The sequence below is a fragment of the Saccopteryx leptura genome, chromosome 4 (assembly GCF_036850995.1).
Source record: "Saccopteryx leptura isolate mSacLep1 chromosome 4, mSacLep1_pri_phased_curated, whole genome shotgun sequence".
Lineage (NCBI taxonomy): Eukaryota > Metazoa > Chordata > Mammalia > Chiroptera > Emballonuridae > Saccopteryx > Saccopteryx leptura.
In genome coordinates this window covers 111,142,310-111,169,166 of record NC_089506.1, presented here as the reverse complement: position 1 = coordinate 111,169,166, position 26,857 = coordinate 111,142,310, and the positions used below count along the sequence as shown (strand labels likewise).

Sequence of the window (26,857 nt, the reverse complement as noted above, 5' to 3'; positions counted from 1 at the left end):
AAAATGAAAGAGGAGAAATCACCACGGACACCGTAGATATACAAAGAATTATTGTAGAATACTATGAAAAACTTTATGCCACTAAATTCAACAACCTAGAAGTCTTCCAAAAAATTGAAGAAGAAGCAATACTTCCAAACACATTTTATGAGGCCAACATAACCCTCATACCAAAACCAGGCAAGGATGGCACAAAAATAGAAAACTACAGACCAATATCTCTAATGAATACAGATGCTAAAATACTAAACAAAATACTAGCAAATCGAATACAACAACATATTAAAAAAATAATACATCATGATCAAGTGGGATTCATCCCAGAATCTCAAGGATGGTTCAACATACGTAAAAACGGTTAACGTAATACACCATATCAACAAAACAAAGAACAAAAACCACATGATCTTATCAATAGATGCAGAAAAGGCTTTTGATAAAATACAACACAATTTTATGTTTAAGACTTTCAACAAGGCCCTGGCCGGATGGCTCAGCGGTAGAGCGTCGACCTGGCGTGTGGGAAACCCGGGTTCGATTGCCGGCCTGGGCACATAGGAGAAGCACCCATTTGCTTCTCCACCCCCTCCCCTCCTTCCTCTCTGTCTCTCTCTTCCCCTCCCGCAACCAAGGCTCCATTGGAGCAAAGATGGCCTGGGCGCTGGGGATGGCTTCTTGGCCTCTGCCCCAGGCGCTAGAGTGGTTCTGGTTGCGGCAGTGCGACGCCCCGGAGGGGCAGAGCATCGCCCCCTGGTGGGCGTGCCGGGTGGATCCCGGTTGGGTGCATGCGGGAGTCTGTCTGACTGTCTTTCCCCGTTTCCAGCTTCAGAAAAATACAAAAAAAAAAAAATAGACTCTCAACAAAATGGGTATAGAAGGAAAATATCTCAACATGATAAAGGCCATATATGATAAACCATCAGCTAACATCATATTAAATGGCACTAAACTGAAGGCTTTCCCCCTTAAATCAGGAACAAGACAGGGTTGTCCACTCTTTCTTATTTAATGTGGTACTAGAGGTTCTAGCCAGAGCAATCAGACAAGACAAAGAAATAAAAGGCATCCATATCGGAAAAGAAGTAAAGGTATCACTTTTTGCAGATGATATGATCCTATACATCGAAAACCCCAAAGAATCCACAAAAAGACTACTGGAAACAATAAGCCAATACAGTAAGGTCGCAGGATACAAAATTAACATACAGAAGTCAATAGCCTTTCTATATGCCAACAATGAAACAATTGAGAATGAACTCAAAAGAATAATCCCCTTCACGATTGTAACAAAAAAAATAAAATACTTAGGAATAAACATAACAAAGAATGTAAAGGACTTATATAATGAAAACTAGAAACCATTGTTAAGGGAAATCGAAAAAGATATAATGAGATGGAAGAATATACCTTGTTCTTGGCTAGGAAGAATAAATATAATCAAGATGGCTATATTACCCAAAGCAATATACAAATTTAATGCAATTCCCATCAAACTTCCAATGACATTTTTTAAAGAAATAGAGCAAAAAATCATCAGATTTTTATGAAACTATAAAAAACCCTGAATAGCTAAAGCAATCCTAAAGAAAAAGAATGAAGCTGGGGGCATTACAATACCTGACTTCAAACTCTATTAGAGGGCCACGACAATCAAAACAGCATCGTATTGGCAGAAAAATAGACACTCAGACCAATGGAACAGAATAGAAAGCCCGAAATAAAACCACATATATATAGTCAAATAATTTTTGATAAAGGGGCCAACAATGCACAATGGAGAAAAGAAAGCCTCTTCAATAAATGGTGCTGGAAAAACTGGAAAGCCACATGCAAAAGAATGAAACTGGACTACAGTTTGTCCCCCTGTACTAAAATTAACTCCAAATAGATCAAAGATCTAAACATTAGACCTGAAACAATAAAGTACATAGAAGAAGACATAGGTACTAAACTCATGGACCTGGGTTTTAAAGAGCATTTTATGAATTTGACTCCACAGGCAAGAGAAGTGAAGGCAAAAATTAATGAATGGGACTACATCAGACTAAGAAGTTTTTGCTCAGCAAGAGAAACTGATAACAAAATAAACAGAAAGCCAACTAAATGGGAAATGATATTTTCAAACAACAGCTCAGATAAGGGCCTAATATCCAAAATATACAAAGAACTCATAAAACTCAACAACAAACAAACAAACAATCCAATTGAAAAATGGGAAGAGGATATGAACAGACACTTCTCCCAGGAAGAAATACAAATGGCCAACAGATATATGAAAAGATGCTCATCTTCTTTAGCTATTAGAGAAATGCAAATCAAAACTGCAATGAGATACCACCTCACACCTGTTCGATTAGCTATTATTAGCAAGACAGGTAATAGCAAATGTTGGAGAGGCTGTGGAGAAAAAGGAACCCTCATCCATTGTAGGTGGGAATGTAAAGTAGTACAACCATTATGGAAGAAAGTATGGTGGTTCCTCAAAAAACTGAAAATAGAACTACCTTATGACCCAACAATCCCTCTACTGGGTATATACCCCAAAAACTCAGAAACATTGATACGTAAAGACACATGCAGCCCCATGTTTATTGCAGCATTGTTCACAGTGGCCAGGACATGGAAACAACCAAAAAGCCCGTCAATAGATGACTGGATAAAGAAGATGTGGCACATATACACTATGGAATACTACTCAGCCATAAGAAATGATGACATCGGAACATTTACAGCAAAATGGTGGGATCTTGATAACATGATACGAAGCGAAATAAGTAAATCAGAAAAAACCAGGAACTGCATTATTCCATACGTAGGTGGGACATAAAAGTGAAACTAAGAGACATTGATAAGAGTGTGGTGGTTACGGGGGGAGGGGGAAATGGGAGAGGGAAAGGGGGAGGGGGAGGGGCACAAAGAAAACAAGATAGAAGGTGACAGAGGACAATCTGACTTTGGGTGATGGGTATGCAACATAATTGAATGACAAGATAACCTGGACTTGTTATCTTTGAATATATGTATCCTGATTTATTGATGTCACCCCATTAAAAAAATAAAATTATTATAAAAAAAAAAGAAATAAACATATTTTACTTTTGAAATACAGCAAAGAACAAAATAACTTTTTTATAGATTTTGCTTTATTATATTAGATTAGAGACACAGTATACTTTGAAATGCCTAATGAAGAGTCCAGGGTACTTATTTTCTTATCATGTCTTGAAATTAGTAACCCATTAACATTATATAATCAAAAGATTGCCTTTTTAAAAAAATAGTGCTCAAGTTTTAAAATTAATTAATTTTAACTTATTTTTATTCATTCATTTTAGAGAGGAGAGAGAGTGAGAAAAAGTGAGGAGGAGCAGGAAGCATCAACTCCCATATGTGCCTTGACCAGACAAGTGCAGGGTTTCAAACTGATGACCTCAGCATTCTAGGTGGATGCTTTATCCACTGTGCCACTACAGGTCAGGCCCTAAAGATTGCCTTTTGAATATAGACTGTGAATCTACACTGGAACAAAGAAATATAAAACACAGATTCATTACCCAGGGAACTTCAGGCCAGTTAGAAAGAGATATGCACACAGAAGACAACAGAACACAGGAGACAACAGAATACAGGAAGACAATTGTGCAGGGCATGATAACCAGATCAAGAGAGGTCAGAGATAATAGCAGGCTTAATGATTCAAGGAGAACACTGAAGGAAGAACCAATGAGGTGGGTAGACAGGGTTGGAGGAGTGACTGTTGAGGTGGAAACATGATTGCCTCGGACCATTGTGGCTCCTAATAACGGTGCGGAATTAAGGAAACATACTCATCAAGAAAAAACCGGACAGGGAGAACTCTTCAAATGACTAGCAGTATCTGAATGCCCCATAGCCCCAGTTTGCTTTATTATAAAGCCATATTCAAATCAAGAACCTTGATACAAAGTTGCACATCCAAGGCTAAGACAGGAACTCTCCCAAGGCATAAACAGGATACATTAGTGAAATCTACCAACATCCAAAAACAAACAAAGAGTCAGAGGAAGGGCATGTATATTGCTTCCAGCAACCCAAGGAAGCAAGTGGAGTGGGTACAAATACTCAGCATAGTAGCCAATATGGAGATAGAGGGGCGAGAACTTAGCCTTCTGCTAAGCCTCAAATCTACAATGGCTTTTTGCCATTTACGGTCCCCCTTTTCTTTTTTATTTTTAATTTGTGTGCTGAGATTTGCACTCATCTGATTTCCTAGTTTCCTAGATTCCAATTTGGAGGCAGACTGAAAAAATACAGAACAAACACAAAATTAGTATAGTCAATGCTAACAGATACCCAAACATACATTCCAATACATTACAGTGATCAAAACCTTTAAGCAAATTCTTAGCCAATATAACAAGAATCTATAAAAGAGTAATGTCCTTAACAAGTTCACCAAGTCCAAGTTGGCACCAACACCATTCCAAATTTCTGAAATTGCAACCCAACCCCAGTTAAGTCCATTAGGAGCTGTCACAGGAGCAGGAGTCCAGGAAAAGTCCACATTCAGGAAAAGTCCGCATGGCACTGGAATTGTCACATTTCTATACTTTGCAGCTCGCATCCAAGTCCCAAAGACCACTGCTTCTACCTGGTAATGACCCAGGTAGATTGGAAAAGCCATCTGCAGCACGCATGAAGACAGAGCTTCTGTTTTCTTTAAACTGGAAAGATGAATCCAGGGGGCATTATACTGGAGTTTTACAGCCATGAGGTGGTGAGCAGAACCTTGGGATACACTAAGCTGGGTGGCAGAGGTAAATTTGTAAGTTGGTAAAAAAGGCGCTCTAAATTAGGAGTAGGTCCTAGCCTAAAATATGTGTGGGGCATTGAGGCAGGAAGAATAAAGGAAACACTATATATTAAACAAAGCAGCACAAAATAGGACTATCAACACCCACAACAGAGATCTTTGAGGGAAGCATAAAAAACCTGAATATTCAGGCAAGACATAGTTAAGTGGCCCTTGTGTAAATGAGATCAGTTTACTACTGATCTCATTGGAAGAAATGCTACTTGGAAGACATACCCTAGGCTCGTCCACAGTGTTGTAGATGGGGCTGACGGCCCTGGGCACCTTCAGCCTTCAGTGGTAAATCCCAGCATTCTGGGCAAGGCTAGGTCACAGGTGCCTGGAGCAGGGCTGGAAGAGACTGAACCCTCCCTTAGAGGAGCGAGGGGGAAGCCTACCTTCCAGTGTCCCTTCTTCCTCACAGCAAAGGCATGTAAGCCTGGCAGGCTTTGACTCAATGACCTTCCTTTCCACTATTGAAGCAGGGCCCAGATGGAATCCTATGAGACCCCTTTGAGGCGCTGGAGCCTTTAAGGGCATATCTCAAGAGCTGGTATTTCACCTGATCTCTATTGGGTCTTTTCTGTCTCTTGGTACCTTAAAAGCCATGCTCAGAAGATCTCGCTGAGGAGTTTGAGGATCCCCATCCACCTATATAAACCTTTTCCATATATCTGGAGCTATTTGGAAAAAGACAAAACAGTGTTATTAGCTGGATCAAATAAAAGAGGGTAGAAGTTTGCAGAAGAAAAAGATTTGGCATCTCCTGTTCATCAGCATTCAAAAGAAAAATTTTTTTAAAGTAAAAAGTATAATAGGGTAGACCCATAGGATTTCCAAGTTATGACCCCCACCCTTTTTTTTTTCTGAAGCTGGAAACGGGGAGAGACAGTCAGACAGACTCCCGCATGCGCCCGACCGGGATCCACCTGGCACGCCCACCAGGGGCGACGCTCTGCCCACCAGGGGGCGATGCTCTGCCCCTCTGGGGGGTTGCTCTGCCGCGACCAGAGCCACTCTAGCACCTGGGGCAGAGGCCAAGGAGCCATCCCCAGCACCCAGGCCATCTCTGCTCCAATGGAGCCTTGGCTGCGGGAGGGGAAGAGAGAGACAGAGAGGAAGGAGGGGGTGGGGGTGGAGAAGCGAATGGGTGCTTCTCCTATGTGCCCTGGCTGGGAATTGAACCTGGGTCCCCCGCACGCCAGTCCGACGCTCTACTGCTGAGCCAACCGGCCAGGGCAATGACTCCCCCTTTTATACTTTTTAAAATTTACCTTAAAATATTTGCTGGGTACACTTTAGTAATACCTTGACTTTAAAGATTGTAAAAATACCCGTAATTCGAAAGGTTTGACAAAATACAGTAAATACTTTTGCTACATAAACAGGAGCATTGTCAGTTTTAATCACATCAAGAAGTCCAATAATAGAAAATGCTTACAAACAATGAGCTATAACATGCTTAGCAGCCTCTCCTGTTCTAGCAGAGGCTACTATAAATCCAGAATAAGTATCCATTGTAACGTGGAAAACAGACTGTTTGCCAAATGAAGGTATATGAGTAACATCCATTTGCCAAAGTTGTCCTGGTAGGAGTCCTTGAGGGTTAACTCCAAATGAAGGGACAGATTGTAGTATAGGACCCCTTGGACAGGATTTAACAATCTGTCATGCTGCTTCCCAAGAAAGTTGAAGCTGTTTACACAGGGCTGCAGCATTCTGGTGATGAACAGTATGAGACTGGATTGCTTGATCTGTCATGGTTGTTCCAAATAATTTTCTTTTGGGTAGTTTGATCAACAAGGGCATTCCCTTGTGCTAAAGCTCCAGGGAGCATGGAGTGAGCTCAAATATATCCTATAAAACATGGAGCTCTATGTTGATGTACAAGTCTTTGAAGAAGGAGAAACTGCTGAAATAGTTCCTCATCAGTAGTTGTCCCTAAGACAGCAGTCTCCATAGTGGAAACAACCATAAGTAAATATTTGCTGTCTGTATACAGATTAAAGGAGGAATATGGCAAATGCTGAAAAACCATGATAATGGCGTGTAATTCTGGTCTTTGAGCTTATTTCAAGGCGAATTATTTTAGTATAAATTTGTCCATAGATTTTAAGCCTGCTATTCCTCAGCTAGACCCATCAGGAAAGATTGTAGGTGCTTCAGGAATGGGCTCATTAACAATTGTTTTAGGAAACACAAATGTAGTAATTAATGAAAATTGAACTATTTTATCAGCTGGGTAGTGAGAATCAATTTGGCCTGTAAAATTTGCAAAAGCGATTTTCCATTTTGTGGAATTTTCCCAGAGCCATTGTTGTTGATCCTTTGAAAAAAGGAACAATAATTTGAGACTCAAAACCTATAAGCTGTAAGAGTCGCCCACACCCCTTGATAATCAAGGAGGTGACAAGATCAAAATACGAAGATAAAACTTTTTTAGAAGTAACAGCCAAATGAATCTATTCAGTAGGACCTGAAGCTTGCCATAATAGTCCTGTTGGAGTGTAACTCGAGGGACAAATTAGTAAGGCAATTGATTCTTCAGGATTTATGCACTTTAATTGTGCTTGCTGCAAGGCCTTTTCTACAAGCTTTAAAGCTTGTTGTCCCACAGGTATAAGTAGCCGAGGAGAAGCTGGTTCAGCTGAGCCTTTAAGACTATCAAAAAGTGGCTTCAGTTCTCCAGTAGTTAATTTCAAGGAAGGTCTAAGCCAATTAATGTCTCCTAACAGTTTCTGGAAATCATTTAAAGTTCGCAAATGATCTGTCCTGATTTCTATTTTCTGTGGACAAATTTGTTGTCCCTCAATAATTTGTCCTAAATAAGAAAAAGGTAAAATTCCAGTACCTTTTTAGGAGCTACATAAAGTCCTGATTCTTTCAAAGAATATTCTAGTTGTTGCAAAATGGTCAACACAGTGTCTTTATCTGGATGAGCAATAAGAATATTATCCATATAATGAATTATGTACATTTTAGGGTGCTGCCTTCACAAGGTAGGACTGTTAGCCATACCTTGAGGCAAAACTCTCCACTGGTATCACTCCATGGGAGCCTGGAAATTAAGTGAAGGAATACTGAATGCAAAATGCTTGCAATCAGGGCTTAAAGGAATAGTAAAAAAGCAATCCTTCAAGCCAATAATTACAAGGTGAAAATTCCATGGAATGGCAGTAGAAAAAGGAAGTCCTAGCAGAAGAGGACCCATAATTTCCATAGTCTTATTTATTGCTCTCAAATCTTGTAATAGTCTCCAGTTTCCTGATTTCTTTTTAATAACAAATATAGGCGTATTCCATGGGCTATTAGATGGTTCAATGTGCCCAAGCTGTAGCTGCTCTTGTACCAATTGAGCAGCTGCCCTAAGTTTCTCCTGAGAAAGGGGCCATTGGTCTACCCATACAGGATTATCTGATTTCCAAGTAATTGGGTCTGCACAATGCACTATTGGGGTAGGAGGAGCTACCAAGGCCCCTATGCTAAATTTTGATATCCTAATCCACGCCTTCTGGTATTGGTTGCCTCTTCTATGGGGGTGAGAATTCCCCCACTGTTCTTTCCCTAGCCCCTTAGTAGGCAAAAATTCCTGATTAAGCATTTGAGTATTGACTTAATTATTAGGACTGACAAGTAATGCTCCCGTATTTTTCAAAACATCTCTATCTCACAAATTAACTGGAAATCCAGGGAGCACATAAGGCTGAAAAAAATCCAGAATGACCTTCTTAATCTTCCCAATGTAAAAAACTAGAACTTTGTTGAGGGGATTTACTCTGCCCTATACCTTGTAATTCTGTGGCTGCTGCATGAGTGGGCCAGGAAGGAGGCCAATGTAGCTCAGCAATAACAGATACATCAGCCCCAGTATCTAAAAGTCCTTTAAATTTATACCCTTGTATTGTTAGTTCTATTTCAGGGCATTCCTGACCTATTTTTTTTTTTAACTCCAATTGGCAAAATCAGAGGAGCCAAATCACCGGTTTCCTTGGGGCCCCCTTTGCAGGATGTGGCCTGAGAAGCAGAATTAGCATCCTTATACTATTCTTCTAACTGCCTGAATTAGCCATGAGACAAATTCCTGAAATGACTTATTAGGGCCCTGCTTAATTTTGCTCAATTCCTTTGTTTTGCCTAACTGAATATTACCTTACACATAAACAAGACAATTTACACACAAAAAACACAAGTATAACATATAACTTTGACTAATCCTAATATTTAAATTGCTATTTGGCTCCTAACTCTGAACACACCTCACAATGCACCAACCAAATCAGTAAGTCTTAAGGATCTACATTCTATTCTATTTAAATTTAAATGAGCGCTCCTTACAAGTTCTAAAAACATTTTATTTTTTCTAAATATTAGAGGCAGCATTTCCAATTTTTGCATGCAAAAAAACCCCTGTAATTCAGGCCTTAAAAACAGACACATTTTAGACAACATTAAACAAAGACTAAACAGAAACAAGAATTACACGAACCAGACAAACCAGAGAGAAACCCGGGATTTCAGAGCACATCCAGATTAGAAAGATGCCTGCCTGATATTAGTCAAGGCATTTTCAGACAGAGGGACTGAAGGATGTGACTAAACAAAATCTCCTTGAGAAAATTTGCTCTCGGCAGCTGCTGGGATATTTTCTATAGTCAGATCCAACACAGGTCCCCTGCCTCAATTTCCAGGCAAAAAATAAGAAAGAAACAAAATAATAGTTCAGAAGATTGTAGTTAAAACATTAAAGAAAATCAGACCATGACAGGAAAAGCTGTAATTTTCCTAATACTTAAGTCTCCTATCCATTCTCAAGAAAGTCCAACTTGCACAGCAAATAATCACCCCTGGAGAGACAAGCACAAGAAATCACCTTCCAGTCATTTGGGGGTAGAGCCTTTGTACTAATAATATCTGATAAACCAAGTGAAAAGGGGGCAGTAGGCCCATACTGAACACAAGCAAGTTTAAGCTCTTTCAGAGTTCTAAAAGGTACAGTTTCATGTTCTTGCACTAGTCTCCCTGTATCATCCTGTATTTCTACAATAGGAAAATGGGTAAAGCCATCATTTATTGTTTCCCCTACATTTCAAGCCTGGTCCATAGATTGTTGGAGAGGGGATTTCCCAGATTTTGAGCTATAAACTCTGCAATCAGTCCAATAAGGGAACAGAGGAGCAGAGGGTTGAATGTAGGAAGGAGCTGAGGGCAGCGGAGGCCCTGTGGCTAAGGCAGCCATAGCCACAAATTTGTCATCCCCCTGTCATCCTCAGACTCCAAGTTATCCTCATTTTCACATCCCTCTGTTTCCAGCTCATCCTGATACTCTTCAGACAATGATTTGTCTTCATACAGAAACATTTTTACATAAAGGTCCCTTATTTTTTACCCTATCTGTCCCATAATCTTTTACTCCTGACTACACTTTCCCCAAAAACTTTCTTTACTCACTGTGCGCACTTCACTTTGGGGAGTTCCATCACCTTCCTTCAGTTTTAGTTTCCTCGTACTCATACTCAAGTCGTCTGTTTGGACGTGCCACTGGCCGCGGACCAGCGCAGCTCCTAATAACGGTGCGGAATTAAGAAAACATACTCATCAAGAAAAAATGGGACAAGGAGGACTCTTCAAATGCCTGGTAGTATCTGAGTGCCCCATAGCCCCAGTTTGCTTTATTATATAGCCATATGCAAATCAAGGACCTTGATACAAAGTTGCACATCCAAGGCTAAGACAGGAACTCTCCCAAGGCATAAACAGGATACATTAGTGAAATCTACCAACATCCAAAAACAAACAAAGAGTCAGAGGAAGGGCATGTATATTGCTTCCAGCAACCCAAGGAAGCAAGTGGAGTGGGTACAAATACTCAGCATAGTAGCCAAATATGGAGATAGAGGGGCGAGAACTTAGCCTTCTGCTAAGCCTCGAATCTACAATGGCTTTTTGCCATTTACGGTCCACAACACATGATGAGGGAGGAAAGGCTCAGTGGCAAGCTCACCCAACAAACAGTGATGATCCTGGAGACCACCATGAAACCAGGGCTGACTACATAGCTAGACTTCTTTTTACTAAACTATGATGTTGTGTTAATTAAAAGTGATCGAAACACCACTTTTTGAAGGACTGTTCCAGTATTTAGAACGCAATTGCTTACAATCTGTATGATACAGCTAGTATTCCCTGAGAACAGACTTTGTGAATCAAAGCAACAACACTCTACCTCAGCATCCCACTGAAAAGGCTGCTGTCAACTGAGCTAAGAGCTTCATTTTGCAATTGATTCCCTTTATTGTTATGCATATTAGAGGACAGAGGAAAGGGGAAAACATTGAAGGAAGAAGTAAGCCTGCTGAGATAAAGGCAGTAGTCCTTCACTGTGGGAAAGAAAATAATCTCTTTTATTCTTTCATTTACCTGTGCATGTGACTTCAAAGAGCAGTTCAACAAAGAACTCAAATGCTAAAATGCCCTGATGACATTTCCTGAGCAATGCATTACCCAGCTTTTGAGCAGGATTGACAGGGTGACTAATGGCTGGTGGGCTGGCGATACGCCCAAGAGAAGTCCACTAGTCATGCTGGAAAGCAATTCTTCTATGGAGTCAACATAGGGATTTTGAAACTATGATTTGTTTGCCAACCATGCTTCCTTCATGCAGTGCTAGTGTTCCAAGCAGCTAGAGGTGAAGCAAGGATACATTTTCTTCTTTTTTACCCTCTAGTTTCTGCAGAGCTCAGTCTTCTCTGTAAGCTAGGGTGTCAGGAGATAAGACATTTTACTTTTCCCAACTCTTTGTTACAAAAGAGTCTTGATGCTACCACATCTGATTGTAAGCCAGTAGCCATGGCCACCATCAGAACCGCCTGGCCCATGCAGGTTCGCATCTGATTCCAGGGGTCCCCAAACATTTTACACAGGGGGCCAGTTCACTGTCCCTCAGACCATTGGAGGGCCGGCACATATCTGAGGCATAATGGGATTCCTCATAAGAGTGCACCACCCCCTATCATGCAACAGTCAAAGGTGTGGGGAAAAGCTTAGTCTTAAAACTAAGCCTTAGGCCAGGGGTCCCCAAACTTTTTACACAGGGGGCCAGTTCACTGTCCCTCAGACCACTGGAGGGCCGGACTATAAAAAAACTATGAACAAATCCCTATGCACACTGCACATATTTTATTTTAAAGTAAAAAAACAAAACGGGAACAAATACAATATTTAAAATAAAGAACAAGTAAATTTAAATCAACAAACTGACCAGTATTTCAATGGGAACTATGCTCCTCTCACTGACCACCAATGAAAGAGGTGCCCCTTCCGGAAGTGTGGTGGGGGCCAGATAAATGGCCTCAGGGGGCTGCATGTGGCCAGCGGTCCATAGTTTGGGGACCCCTGCCTTAGGCTATAAGGATGCTGCCTGCTTACAGCCTGTCCCCCACACTCAATGCAAACTATAAACAAGTAAACATATACATCATATTTGCAAGCTTATTTGACCCACATTTCACCCCTTTTGCTCACTTACAATCTAAAGCACAGGTATTCCTGCACAAGGAAATTAGGCACATTACACAAATTAAAACAACATGACAAACCATACAATTTCAACAAATACAAAGGTACATTTCACCAGTCTCTGAGCACTTTGCCAAAAGCACAAAATGTCCTTGGACTTTTTTCTAGCCATGGGAAAAGCTTCCCGGGGCAGGGGAAGGGCCTCCAGCAAAACTGCCCCCCACCCCCATCAGAGTATTTCACATTGTCCAAAATCTGTAAGTCCATCCAACAAAGGAGCCAGTGCCCACTCAGGTCATAGTCCAGGAATCAGTCCATGCACATGGGGCCTCAGCCACCCCCTTCACCCCTGCTGTCTTGGCAGGTCTTACACTGTCCCAAAGAGGAGCACATGGCAATGGCAGTCAGCATTTCCATCTCTGCGCTGGAGAGCATGATGGCATCCACCTCTATGTCCCAAAATTGCAGACCTACCAGGGGCGTAGTAGGTACTCCTTGCTGCTGGGCTCTCACCTTCTGGAGACTGCAGATTGCAACTCCAGACTGATTCTCCTCATTCTCCAAAGAGGAACTGAAAACATCAGCTCCCGCTGCCGGGCTTGAGCCCTGGGCTGCTGCGACCTTCTGTTCTCCGGGCCTTGCAGCCCCAGCTCCGGACTCAGCCCTGGCCTCCCGCTGCTGCTGGCTCTCTATGACATCCAGGGCAATCTGCAGCAGCTCATGAACCTGTGATTCCCCCTCCAGCAGCTGCTCCATTTCTAAGCGAATCTTGCAAACCTGGTCAGCCACCTGCAGTGCTTGCTCTAGCTCCAGGGTTGGCATCTCTTTCTCCCACGCTTGCTCCAGCTCCTTCCACTGCTCAGTTTGCAGATCCCAGGCAGCCTCTTCCACAGAGCTCTCAGTTTTCTCACGCATGGGTATAAAAGTCAGCCAGCCTATGGTCCCCAAAAGGACAGTCATTGGGGACCATAACAGCAGGCAGTCCTCTATTCCATTGCTCAAAGGTGGTGGTGGCTCCATACTGAACTGTCTCAAATCCTGCCACAGACTATGCCAAATGTAAAGCAATGTTGGTCAAATAAGTTTGCAAATATGATGTATATGTTTGCTCGCTTATAGTTTGCATTGGGTGTGGGAGACAGGCTCTAAGCCAGCAGGGTCCTTATAGCCTAAGGCTTAGTTTTAAGACTAAACTTTTCCCCACACCCTTGACTGTTGCATGGTGGGGGGTGGTGCACTCTTATGAGGAATCCCATTATGCCTCAGATAAGTGCCTCTGTATCAGAGACCTCCTGGTTTGTATATTGGATAAAAGGTTTTGATTTCTACACTATAAAATGGGGCAGAAGAGCCCATGCAGAGGAGAGCAGAGAAAGGCGACGTGGAGGAGAGGAGAAGCAGCCAAGATGTCAGAGTGCTGAAGGAGAAGCCAGTTTGTGCAGAGTTTGTACAGAGAGAAGGAGATGGGGAACAGAGGTGAATAAGGCTCGTGAGGTAGAAACTTTGATTCTAGGAAACTCGGATAAGTCAGTGGCTTTGGGAGCCCTGAATGGAAAGGGAAGTGTTTTCCCACTGTGTGTATTTATTGCCCGCCGGGTGCAAGCTAGGATTAAAGCTAATGGCCCACCAGTTCTTGGCTTCATTGTTTCATTACCATTTGTCTGAATCAAATGCGAACCTGCACGGGCCAGGCAGCTGTGATGGTGGCCATGGCTACTGGCCATACAAGTCTTCAAGGATATTTTATAATTTAGGCCAAGCATTCAGAGAGAGTGTGTAAATATGATTTTTTGTGTAATTTACAAAATCTCAATATGGCCAATCATATTCCAGTTTAGGAAGGGCTGTTATAATGTAAATAAAGAGGTTTTCATACTTAGAAGGTTTTGAATAGAAGGAGGAAGGAAGCTTGGACCCCCTCCCTTCTATAATATATATCTGAGTGAAAGAAGGTAAATCAGCCAGGAATGTAGGAGGGGGGAAGGGAGTCTTGAGTAGCCCTTTCCTCTCCCCTTTCTTTCTCCTCAATGGGCGATTTACAAATGATTATCTTCTGGCATCCTGTAAGCCCCCTCCCATCCTGAAATCCTGTAATTAATGACAAAGGAATCACAAGACCCATGAATGTGAATGTATGTTCTGTAAAGGGTATACAAGATATAAGAAAACTAATTTTGGGGAGCATGTGTCTTTGGAGCTATAGTCCCGCATGCTCCACCAGCTTAATACATTTTCTTTTTTTCTCTTATAAGTTGTCTGAGTGTCAATCCTTCAAGGTTTTGCTCTCCTGCAACAATTGAATTCAGACAGATGGTAAAGAAACATTGGAGCGAAAAAATGGTGGGTCATTCCTTTATTAAAGTCTCATACTGGCTGACAAGCAAACAGGCAAGGAAAACACTTCCCTTTCATTCAGGGCTCCCAAAACCCTGACACATTCTCTGGTTCCACAACCAAGAGAATCTTCTCCAGTTCCTTATACTATAGAATCAAAGGCCCCACTAGTCTCAGCTAAGCTCACAAAGCCCTTCAGTTCTGCTTCTCCATTTGCTCACCTTCTCCTCCTCTGCAAAAACTGACTGGGGCAACCAAAAGCTCCTCCTCCAGCAAACATTAGCATACCAATGGCCCTTCCCAAGCAGGAAGGTAATTTGCAATTTGCAATCAGCCACCTGAAGGCAAGCACTGCAGCCTTCCACAGACTACACACACACACACACACACACACACACACACACACACACGTGACCAATGCAAAAATATAAGCGAGCAAACATAAAAAACACATTTTACAAACTTATTTGCCCAACAACTGTGAACACTAACATTCCTGAATTTTCTCCTGATGTGACCTTAAACAACCCCATCCCTCCTCCTGGCTTCTTTCTGATCCTCCATGCTAAAAATACCAGTGAGGAGTCTGATTATATGTCCAACTTAGTGTGAAAATAAGGCAAGTTTTCTTTAAAGAAATTAAAAAATAGAAATAAAATAGCTTTTGATTTTTGGTTATGAGTTTCCCTTCAGGGCAGAGTCAAACTCCCTCTGCTTTGATGAGAGACATCAGCAGCTGCTTCCATTCCAAGATACCTCACCATCCTGACCCCAGGGGAAAAGGTTGGGGATACCAGCAATGACTAGAAAACTGGGGATGTCAAACACTTTCAATCTCCATTATAAATATTGTTGATGTTTTGTGTAAAAAGGCTTTGATCTCAAAGAGACATTGGGGTTTTGACAAAACATATCAATAGAGTTTTGCTAGTCAGAAAAGATGTCCACTACAGGTTACCAGGGTTGCTAGAGAAACACTGTAATTTAAGTTATGTTTGCAGTGCTACAATCTTCAGTTTAAAGCAGGGGTCTCAAACTCAACTCGGCATGTGGGCCGCAGAGCAAGATCACAGCCGTTCGGCGGGCCGCACTAGGTCTACAAAAGGCAACTGTTACACAACACTTTTCTCACTGCAGTTGAAAACAAAAAAAAATCAGTACAACAAGCACAATCGTACATGCAGTTTACTCAGTGTCACAAAACGACCAGAAACTGTAGTTCGCATCACAACTGCTGTTAAGTAAGCTAATATCTAGCTAGGATGCTAGAGAAATGAAAAATACAAGTAGGCCCCTAGGCTTACTTAATTTTATCCAAAATATTTTGAACTTTGTGGATTAGTCTGCGGGCCGCACAAAATTGTTTGGCGGGCCGCATGCGGCCCGCGGGCTGCGAGTTTGAGACCCCTGGTTTAAAGGATAGAAGGGTGAGTTAGAAGAAAGAGGGCTTGTCATTCTCTATCAACACGGGGCATAAAGAAACGAGCATGTCATGAGCCTGAATGTACTTGTCTAATTAAAATCTTAGAAAAATCATTTTGAAAATTAAAACTTTATATTTTCAAAGAGTTTTTCTTATATTCAAGCCAATAAAATTCAGTTTTTAATAATGGCTGTTATATAAGTTCTGGAAATATTTCTGAAGTACAGGCTTGTACTAATTTGAAAGGTAGCGCTAGGTATTGTTCCAGCTGGCATTCTGCCTCCTGACTCATTTCCAACTTTAAGGTCACTCTCCTTTTCACAAACTAGATGTGCTCAGGATCGTAGGGATATTGTAATTGCTGAGACACTAGCCTTCTTTCTCTCTATTTGGGTGGGTGGTAACCTATAGAAGCCTTTAGGTCTGCTCTATTGTTATTGAAATTTGACTTCTGAGATTTTCTCATATGCACTATAGTTATTGATTTTAGAAATATTTTCATCATTTTTATTAAAATGGAAAATTTATTATCATAACCATTGAATAACTTACAATAAGCCCTGGTGAACAGATGTATATATTTCTGAACTTATTATTTTGGGTTTTGAGTATCATGTTAAAAATATATACTGTCGGCCCTGGCCGGTTGGCTCAGTGGTAGAGCGTCGGCCTGGCGTGCAGGAGTCCCGGGTTCGATTCCCAGTCAGGGCACACAGGAGAAGCACCCATCTGCTTCTCCACCCCTCCCCCTCTTCTTCCTCTCTGTCTCTCTCTTCCCCTCCCGCAGCCAAGGCTCCATTGGAGCAAAGTTTGTCCGGGCGCTGAGGATGGCTCTGTGGTCTCTGCCTCAGGCGCTAGAATGGCTCTGATTGCAACAGAGCAACGCCCCAGATGGGCAGAGCATCACCCCCTGGTGGGCATGCCGGGTGGATCCCGGTCGGGCACATGCGGGAGTCTGTCTGACTGCCTCAACTGCCTCCCAGTTTCCAACTTCGGAAAAATACCAAATATATATATATACATACTGTCACAGAGACTAATGTCTTATAAATTCAATTCTCCTTTCCTTCCAGGCAATTAGGAGGATGGCACTTTCCTGCTATCTTGCAGGTGACTAAGTAGTTACTGCCACTGAGTTGTGAGCAGAAGAAACCCATGTCACTTCTTGGCTAGGGCATTTAATTGCTGCATGACCTTGTAGCTCTGCCCTTGCCTTGAGAGTGTCATGGAGAACAGAAGGCATCCCCAGATGCAGTGTCCACATGGAGCAAAACTGACCTGCCAGTCTACACTGGGCACACAGTATGCATGGAAAATAAACTTTTTTAGTTTTAAGCCACTGAAATTTCTGAGATTCTTTGTTAATGAAGCATAACTTAAAATATTCTAACTATCATATGCTTCTTTTTTAGAAATAATGACAGACCATGGCCTGTAGGCAACTATGGCCTGTGGACAAATCTGGACTACTGCCTGTTCTATTTTTTAAAATTTTTATTTCTTGCAATTTAAAATATATAATATAATACTATTTTGACCATTTTAAGTGTGCAGGTTATTGGCATTCAGTACATTTTACAATATTGTGCAACCACATCTATATACTTGAGATCACTCACCCACGGCTCTAACACACTATCTTGAAGTTTTTTTACTAGTCATTGTGTCTCTATTGTATTGGTCACCAGAGGAGTAGTCATGTCAATAGGAGGAAATCCTGCTTCTCAGTGGTTAGAATGTCCTTTTCTGCTAGATTCTTTGCAATGCATTTTCTTACATTTTTTTCAGCTGGCATTGTAATTTGAAGGGGTGCCAGGTCTCGCTGGTGAGTAGCTCTATCCACATCTGGACAGTTTCTGTGGGCTCAGTGGCTTTGATGTGTTTGAGTTTCAATCCACACAACAGCACCAGGTGGGCTGTCTGCCTTTAGCAGCACCTTCCTGTCCAGGGGTAGCTTCTTATGCATGGTGGGGGATTCCAGACAGATTCAACTCACATGGTCAGATGATAGGCAGTCATTCCAGAAAGATGTGCCACCTTCTTTATCTTTTATGCCCAGGAGCAATACTTCTTCCGCAAGGACAAGCTGGATACGCTTAGATTCTTCAGCATCTCCATTGTCTGGACTCTTATCTGCATCAGCATATTCCTCACTTTCTACCTTCTTTACAGAGAGTTCTTGCCTACTTTAGAGCAACAGGCCCAGTGAGTTAAAGTGGTAATTCTGCCGTTTTCCCTTTAAAGTATTTATTATAGTCTTTCTTTCATTATGGCTGTTTCTCAGCTGTAACCTCATGTCACCTTTTTGGGAAAATAAACCAAGCTGCCTCTAAGCTGCTCCAGCCTTTTCCAGAACCAGTGAATTGCTGGCTGAGCCTGTCACCTGGAGTCCTTGCTTCAGAGCTGCCTCTGTTGAGGCATTCTCTTGTCAATGTGTCTCTGTGGGCAAGGCTCTGGCTTTCTCCCAGCCTCCTCCCATGATGCCTTAAGTTATAATGAAGGTACACACAGCATCAGGAGCTAACATTAGAAGTTCTGAGGCGACAGAAGTGACAGCAGAAAACAAGGATAACTTTAAGGAGGAGTTACCTCCACAGAAAAGGCAGATATTTTGAAAGACAATGTATTCTACCTGGAGTAAGATAGGGGCCTCCAGACGCATCATAGGGTTTAAGCACAGTGTAATAATTGATGCCCGAAATGGCAACCCTGCCAATTCAGTAAGTGTTGAATTATGTACAGACACATTACCAAATAAGACAGAGATGTAAAATATGTCAGTGAAGTTTGCGTCAGAACGTTTTAAATACAGTAAGCTTTAACACTTTTGGAGCAAACTTATCTGCAAAACTCAGTTTTGTGCAACACTTTATTTCTGTATGATGTCAGGCAAACAAGACGTAATCAGTTCCAGATGAACTGCGTGCTCGAGTCAGCCTTCCCAGTTCATGCATATTAATATTCTAGGTAGAAAGGGTGATAGCAAAGTTTTCCAAGTAAGAGAGGCCTGCATGAGGGACCATGGCAGAGTCTCTTGGTTAACTCACCTTAGCCAGGTCCCTCTTCATTCCTCAGGACAGCTCTGCCATGCTAGCATCTCAGAAAATACCAGCTGATGTTCTGGCCTTTCTAGGAGCTAGGGATGAGCAAGTGACTGACATATGGTTAGTGAGATGCCAAGGAAAGTCAGCAGAGAAGCTGAGGAAAGCTTTCCTCTTGGATTAAAAAAAATGAGCCTGACCAAGTGGTGGCACAGTGGATAGCGTCAGACTGGGATGCGGAGGACCCAGGTTCAAGACCCCGAGGTCGCCAGCTTGAGCACGGACTCATCTGGTTTAAGCAAAAGCTCACCAGCTTGGACCCAAGGTCACTGGTTTGAGCAAGGGGTTACTCAGTCTGCTGTAGCCCTCCGGTCAAGGCACATATGAGAAAGCAATCAATGAATAACTGAGGTGTCACAAGGAAAAACTGATGATTGTTGCTTCTTATCTCTCTCCTTCCTGTCTGTCTGTCTCTATCTATCCCTCTCTCTGTCTCTGTAAAAAAAAAAAGCAAATCAGAGACATGTCAAAAAAATTCTCTTGCCCCCCATGTGCCTTTCCACCTCTACCTTTGCGCTTGGTGTGATTAAATCTGCTTTAACCCTCTGACCATGAAGGAACTCATCGCTTGTGTACTAAGGATGGCAGGTGGGAGACATTGAAAAATTTTGGATCTTGATGACATGTTGATGCCCCTGCACCAACCTTAGCATTGCTATTACTCAGACTCCTTCTTGTGTGAGTTAATTACTACTCCTCAGAGCTTTTCTGGATATCCTGATATTTGTACCTGTAAACTTATCAATTGATTAGGGAAAGGGGGACTTTTATTTTATGGTCGAATGCTGAGTTTGAGCTGTAGTAAACATCCTTGTGAAAAGCAAAGAAATAAACTGAGAGGCAAGATGCAGAAAAAATTTTGCATATAGACTATTTAGTTAGAGCAAGTTATTAATGAAGTCAGAGCTTGGATTGGTTTCTAGGCACTCTGGCTAGTGTTTCTGTTTCGTGGGGAGCAATGGAGCCCTTACTGCTTTCAACAAAAGCAGCATTCGTGCTGCAGTCACTACAATTGCTAACACTTTACTGTGTGGTTTTGCTGAGCACTAGTGCTTTTCTGAGACCATTACACATACTAATTTACCAATTCTGTTAATAGCCTTATCAGATTTCCCAGGTGGCACCACTGGTTCCCATCTCCTGTGTTCAAACCCTTGTGTCCTTGCTCCTCACATGGTACCAGAGTTGGTTTGCGTGGCAACAGCATAGGGCACAAGAAATGGCATGTCACTTCCGAGATTAGACTAGAAGAAACTGAGCTTCCTTCTCGAGGGGAAACTGAGGACTCCACCTTGATTGCCTCTTGGTTTATTTTGGATGTACACCAATTGACCACATGGGGTGTCCCCAGTATATAATCTGTCACCACTACGAGAAGAAGAAGAAGAATGCTCACAGTGGGTCAGCAGAATTACATTTCTATATCAAAGACCCTGTGCACCTAGGAATCTCCACTGAATCAGGATCACTTCCTTATAAATCCATGACTTCAGGGCCAGTGAAATTTCAAAGTCTGAGCTGAACAGGTCTCTCACTCCAACACTTCATGCCTGTCAAGGATTTGGACTACGGCACTGGCTGTTTGGCTCAGTGGTAGGACATCGACCTGGTGTGTGGAAGTTCGGGTTTGATTCCTGGTCAGGGCACACAGGAGAAGTGACCACCTGCTTCTACACCCCTCTCCTCTTGCTTCTCTCTCTCTTTTCTTCTCCCGCAGCCATGGCTTGAATGGTTGAGCAGGTTGGCCCAGAGCTGAAGATGGCTCTATGACCTCACCTCAGATGCTAAAATAGCTCTTTTAACTTTCAAAAATATCTCCACATACACAGTTTCTTTTCACTCTTACCCAGTATTTATTTTGTCACAGTTGAGGAAAAGTGACTTCAGAAAGGTCAACTGACTTCTTAAGGTCATACAGTAACAACAGCTTGGCTTTGGGGTACATACTGTGTCTGTTTACCATTCCGAGCGCTCTACACTTTGGACTCACGTAATCTTAACAATCGTGTCAGGTAGATTCTATTACTAGCCTTATTTTTACCTGTAAAGGAGCTTAGACCCAGAAAGTTTAATGAACTTGTCAAGACCACACAGCTAGAGAGCAGTTGAGTCAGGATTTGAATTTCTGTAATCTGACTCACGAAGGCGCCTGCCTCCAAAGTGCACTCCCAGGTTATGCAGCTAATCATTAGGTTTCACTGAAATTAACTAGCAACATAGGCTGGTATCTGAACCCAGTTTTACATTTTCAACTCTAACATTAACTCCATTGCTCAAGCTGAGAGCTGCATTTTTTTTTTTTTTGCAATACCAAATGCATAATTTCTTATCAGATGTCTCTTCATTTGCGGGTGGCACTTTTGATTCTAGAAAACTGTGATGCAGTTTATTGTGAACATGGCCTATTTCTTTTTTTTTCCTGTTAGGTTGCCTGTCACATTGATGGAAAGACCTTCCCATGATAGCCTTGGGAACCACCCCATAAACCTTAAGAAATCCATCCATCAGACTGTCAGTGCTGATTCCTCAGGGTCCCACAAGACCACAGGGCAACACTAAAGATGCCAAGTCACATCTCATTGCTGACTGTGGTGTCGGCTTCAGACTCCATGTGGGTGCCTGTTCTTTTATCTTTCTAGCTTAAGATATCCTGGGCAAAGCTTCTCCTGAGCATCTTCCTTGCCAGGCTATAACCTGAATGTGGCTCTCAAAGTGCTATGCTTCTAAGAGTGGGAACTGAAATCTGTGGCTACCTCTATTGCCTTTGGGATTTGTTACTGTTGTACCCGAGCCAGATGCGTCAGTGTGCAGCCGAGTGCAGGGATTAACAGTGTGGGCTAGGGTCAGCTCTCCTGGGTTCTTATCTTGCTCTACAATTTTCTTTCCTAAAGGCCCTCCTTTTCTTCTAATACCTTATACAAATGGGATATTTTAAATGGCTTGGACACTTTTCTCCCTACCAGATGTCAAAGATTGGGCCTCATTATCTTATACCTTCTGATATAAATGACACCAGCAGTTCTGATGTTACCCAGAAGGACATTAATGAGGAGAGAGTAGCTGGGAATTGTTTATACCTGCACAGAAAGAACCATTCCTATTCCCACACTCAGCACTTCAGAGTTCTTAAAAACTTTCCCATATAGTGTTACATTGTATTCTCACAACAGTCCCATCTTTTATTCTAAAAGATCTTACAGAGGTTTCAAGACTTGTCCAAAGGGTGACACCATGGTTCAGATCCAGAGCTTTTGACCTTAAGTCTAATGCTCGGTTCATTATGCCACATTAGGCTGACCATCACCATGCTCTTCAAAGAACTTGTCAGCACATTGTAAAAAATCTTCTAGACTAGCCAACCACTCACTTTGAGCTACCCAATAATTTAGAGATAATGTTAATACTAATTCTATATTACTATGTGCCAAGCACTGTGCTGACAATATATTGCGCATTATCTCACTTAAGTCTTAAAACAAGAACTCAATAAATCTTTGCTCTTCAAAATGGTGTGCACAGACCAGCAGCACTCATCACTGGGAGTTTGGGGAAATGCAGGTTCTCAGGTCCCTCCTTAACTCCCCCGAGCTCCTGCGTTTTACTAAGACCCCAGGGGATCCTTTTGGAAGTTAGAGATGCTCTACTGTGAGGAATTGTTGCAGCCCATTTTACAGAGCAGAAAAATGAGGCTTCAAGAAATTTAAGAGATTGTGATATCCATTTAGCCAGTGCAGTCAAACCGGGCCACCTGCCTCTGAAGCTTTGCCTCAGCCTGCATGCCCTTCACAGCGGAATAACAAAGCCTCAGGGTTTGATGTCATTGCATGAAATGTGAGAAAATCACACCAAGCAGCAGGCTTGGAGCTCCCCTGCAGCTCAAGGACAGCTGGGTTTACTTTTTGTAAAATGTTAATAATACCCACAAGGCAACATTCTGTAACTTTTCCATCATAATATCTGCAAAGGGCTCGGCCAGGGTCCAACAATTGGTCATTTTATATTATGAGTATAATGATAAAAGCTCATGGTTGACGACTAAATTCTGAGCAAGCATTTTTTCACAAATTTCCAGGCTAAGTGTGATTTCTGATTTTTGGAAGAACAAGAATCCTTCTTGTAGTAAAACACACACACACACACACACACACACACACACACACACACACACACCCCATCCCACATTCCCTGTAGCAAGAAACTTGGAATTGAGATAAGTCTAAAGAAACATCTTATCTACCTAGAGGTTTTAGGCTTTTCCCCGAAATTATTTGCTAAATAAAGAACAAGCTAGAAAAAGAAAATAACATAAAGAACAAGCTGAACCATGAGCGCACATCAATTTTAGTAATTTATAGTAATATCTCTCACAGTGTATGGATGTGATTGTAAAAGTGTCTCAGCTTGAGTAAGCAAATGTCATTTTTTCATTTAGAAGAGAGATCTAACCAGCCTGAAATAGATAATGTCTCTTTAATTCCCCTGGTTCTCTTTGCTGTATTCCTATCACTGGAGAGGATATCCCGGGGCTCTCCAGGATAGCGCACCCTAGAGGTCACACATGGGCTCGGCATTGTGGGATCTGGACAGCTGGAACCTCGCTGGTGTCACAGATGTGGGTCTGACCTCTGGCTGATAGTCTGTTGGTCCTTCATCCTCCTATATATGCTTTTTTGCACCTCCTCCTTAGTTGTGGCAGGGATCACTTTTCCTGGGAGTGACTAGTGTTATTCTCCTTTTGTTGAATGCCTTCCATTGTGTATAGCTTATGAGTACTGGGCTTCCATTTTCAGTTTTGAAATTCATTTTTTCCACTTTACATGACACAGTGCAGGACCCTCATACATATGACAGGTATTTAACCCATGTGCTGAAATTGAATTAGGAAGAAAAGAGAATTGCAAATTAGATATGATATTGCCAATAATGGGAGAAAAATAAAGCTATTTTCTTGTTCTGCTTTATTGTGATCAGTTCACATAACAAACCACAAAGAATTTAGCACAGTGCCTTCTGAATGGCAAATTCTAAGTAAATGCTAAAAGGCAATTATTATGACTATTATTTGTATCTTCCCTTACATTGCAAGTGAGTCAGCTCCAAATTACCACTCAGGCAACAAAGAGTAACAGAGTTGTCAATGCTTGACAACAAATGAAAAAATTAAAAAAAATATCAGCAATCAAATCACACTTCAAAGTTCACCCACAGATCCACTTGCTTGGAAAATATCAATAAGAGAAATGAGAAAGATAAAAATCTCTTAAATTTGCGTTGTATGAATGTATTGTCCTTCCTACGGGAGGAGGAGGTTATTGACCCAGTTTGAGTGACATTTTCTAGGTGTTATTCCTACAAGGATCTTTTGATATAACTGTCAAAGAACTTCAGTAGGTTTGATGGGAGAACATTCTGGGTGTGTTTTCATATGACCTTTGGGCCATGGGGATTGCAGAGCATGAATTCATTCTTATTCTTCTTGCTTTGATGTGGTATTAGCATAATCATGTCGTTTTGCCAGCCAAAGTCAGCCATTTCTCTCTGACCACAGCTTAGAAGTGGAGAAGAGCCTATGTACAAGCATTCACTTTATGGAGAATCTTGGAGGCATGACGATGTCAGTTGGAATTCTTGCATAAAACTGGGGAACAATTTTTTTTTCATTTTCTGTTGCATGAGCTTTTAAACTGTTTCTACATATTTCTGCATCACTGATTCCAAACCTGAAATCCATTTTTTGGTGCATGCTCTAGTTTTTATGCAATTTTAATTTATTTTTGTTATAGTTAATGGCATGCATCAGTTTTTAAATTGGAGTTAAAGGTCAATGACTTTTGAATTGAACATAACCACAAGGCAATTAATGTTTTACAAACATCACTTCTACATAATTGTAGTTGTTTTTAAATGTAAAAAGTTATTGTCTGATCAAAATACCCTCTTATTTTGTTTTAAGATTGAATCATGGCTTCTTCGAGTAGGCGTAAATGTAAGAATAGTCCTGACACCTTCTGTTATATATGTGGCTGTTACACACTTCAATGTCAAAGGCGCAATATTTTATCATTTGTGACATGTGCATATATTGCCTATTTTCAAGTTCCTCCTGGTGATCAAGACAAGAATTGAGTTCCTCATATTGTGTGTCGTAATTGTGAGGAAATGCTTCGTGATTGGACAAAAGAAAAATACAAAGGAATGCCTTTTGGTATTCCCATGGTTTGGCATGAACCTAAGGACGACAGCAGAGACTGTTATTTCTGTCTGATCCATACAAAGGGCATCAGCAAGAAAAATTGGCATATGATCGCCTATCCTAATATTCCTTCAGCAATACGACCTATCTCACACTCTGAGACACTCCCAGTTCCAGTTTTCAATGGTTTTATTTCTTCTAAAGACGAAGAAAGTGAACATGGTGATCAAGTGTATTTTGATAAGATGCGTAAGGAAATGGTTGTAGAATCTGAAGGGTCTTCTTCTGATGCCAAGTGGTCATTAACCCCTCAGCAGTTTAGCCAACCTGAATTGAATGACTTAGTAAGAATGACATAAAAATTTTCCTCAACTTTCTGAAGTATGAGGAGCATAACTGAATCATTTGTGTGGATCTTAAAATGGTAAATTAACTGCTAGGACAACAGAGAGGTTTCATGAAGTATCCTTGCTTTCTGTGTTTGTAGGACAGCCGAGCTTGGGAGAAACACTGGACACAGAAGGAGTGGCCGAAACATGAAGCTCTGGAAGCAGGGATGCAAAATATTGTGAATGAACCTGTAGTTAATTGAGACAGGATCATTTCCCCCCAATTCACATCAAACTTGGCTTAATGAAGCAGTTTGTTCAGGCTTTGAATAGAGAAAGTGAATGTTTTCAATATATTATTTCTGCTTTTCCTATCTTGTCTTTCAAGAAGATAAAAGCAGGTATGCTCAATGGACCTCAAATTCGAACCCTCATACGTGATGAAGAATTTGCCAGGAAGATGAATAAGGAGGAAAAAGCAGCATGGCAGTCTTTTGTGGCAGTTACAAAGAACTTCCCTGGCAACAAAAAAGCAGAAAACTATGAACTTCTGGTTCAAAGGATGCTGTTGGCTTTCTGCAACATTGGATGTAACATGAGCGTTAAGATTCACTTCCTGAACAGTCACCTTGATAAGTTTCCTGAAAATCTTAGAGCTGTTAGTGATGAGCAGACTACTGCTGGAGCATCAAATGAGATTGTCTTCAACAAGTACACAAATGCAAGAGCTACAAATGCAAATTTTTTCCTGAATAGAATTTAAATAACTTTTACGCAAATTTTATGATTAAAATAAGTGTTTTAATATATTCTATTTTGAAATTGTAGACGAATTCTGATGCAATCATATCTTTTAGTGTATTAGTGTATTTACTGCATTATATAAATTATTATATTTTCACAAAGATGATGCCCAAGAAGACATTCTACTTCATTATGTTAAACTGAATGTTGAAAATTTTACAATAAGATGAAAACCTAAAATCTTGAATTGCAAAAAAACCATAGCTTACAGAGAAAGACTAATGTCAGATTTGAGATCAGCACACTTGAATTAGGTAAAAACAAGTGTTTTTGTGTATCAACAAAAATTTTGTTCCCCGGTGTAATAAAAAAATGTCCTTTCAGTCA

General features: G+C 41.3%; 1 pseudogene; it reads right to left on the bottom strand.

The window, feature by feature from the left end:
• Positions 1 to 17,668: 17,668 nt before the first annotated feature.
• Positions 17,669 to 23,775, bottom strand: LOC136404223 (Golgi phosphoprotein 3-like; annotated as a pseudogene).
• Positions 23,776 to 26,857: the final 3,082 nt, after the last annotated feature.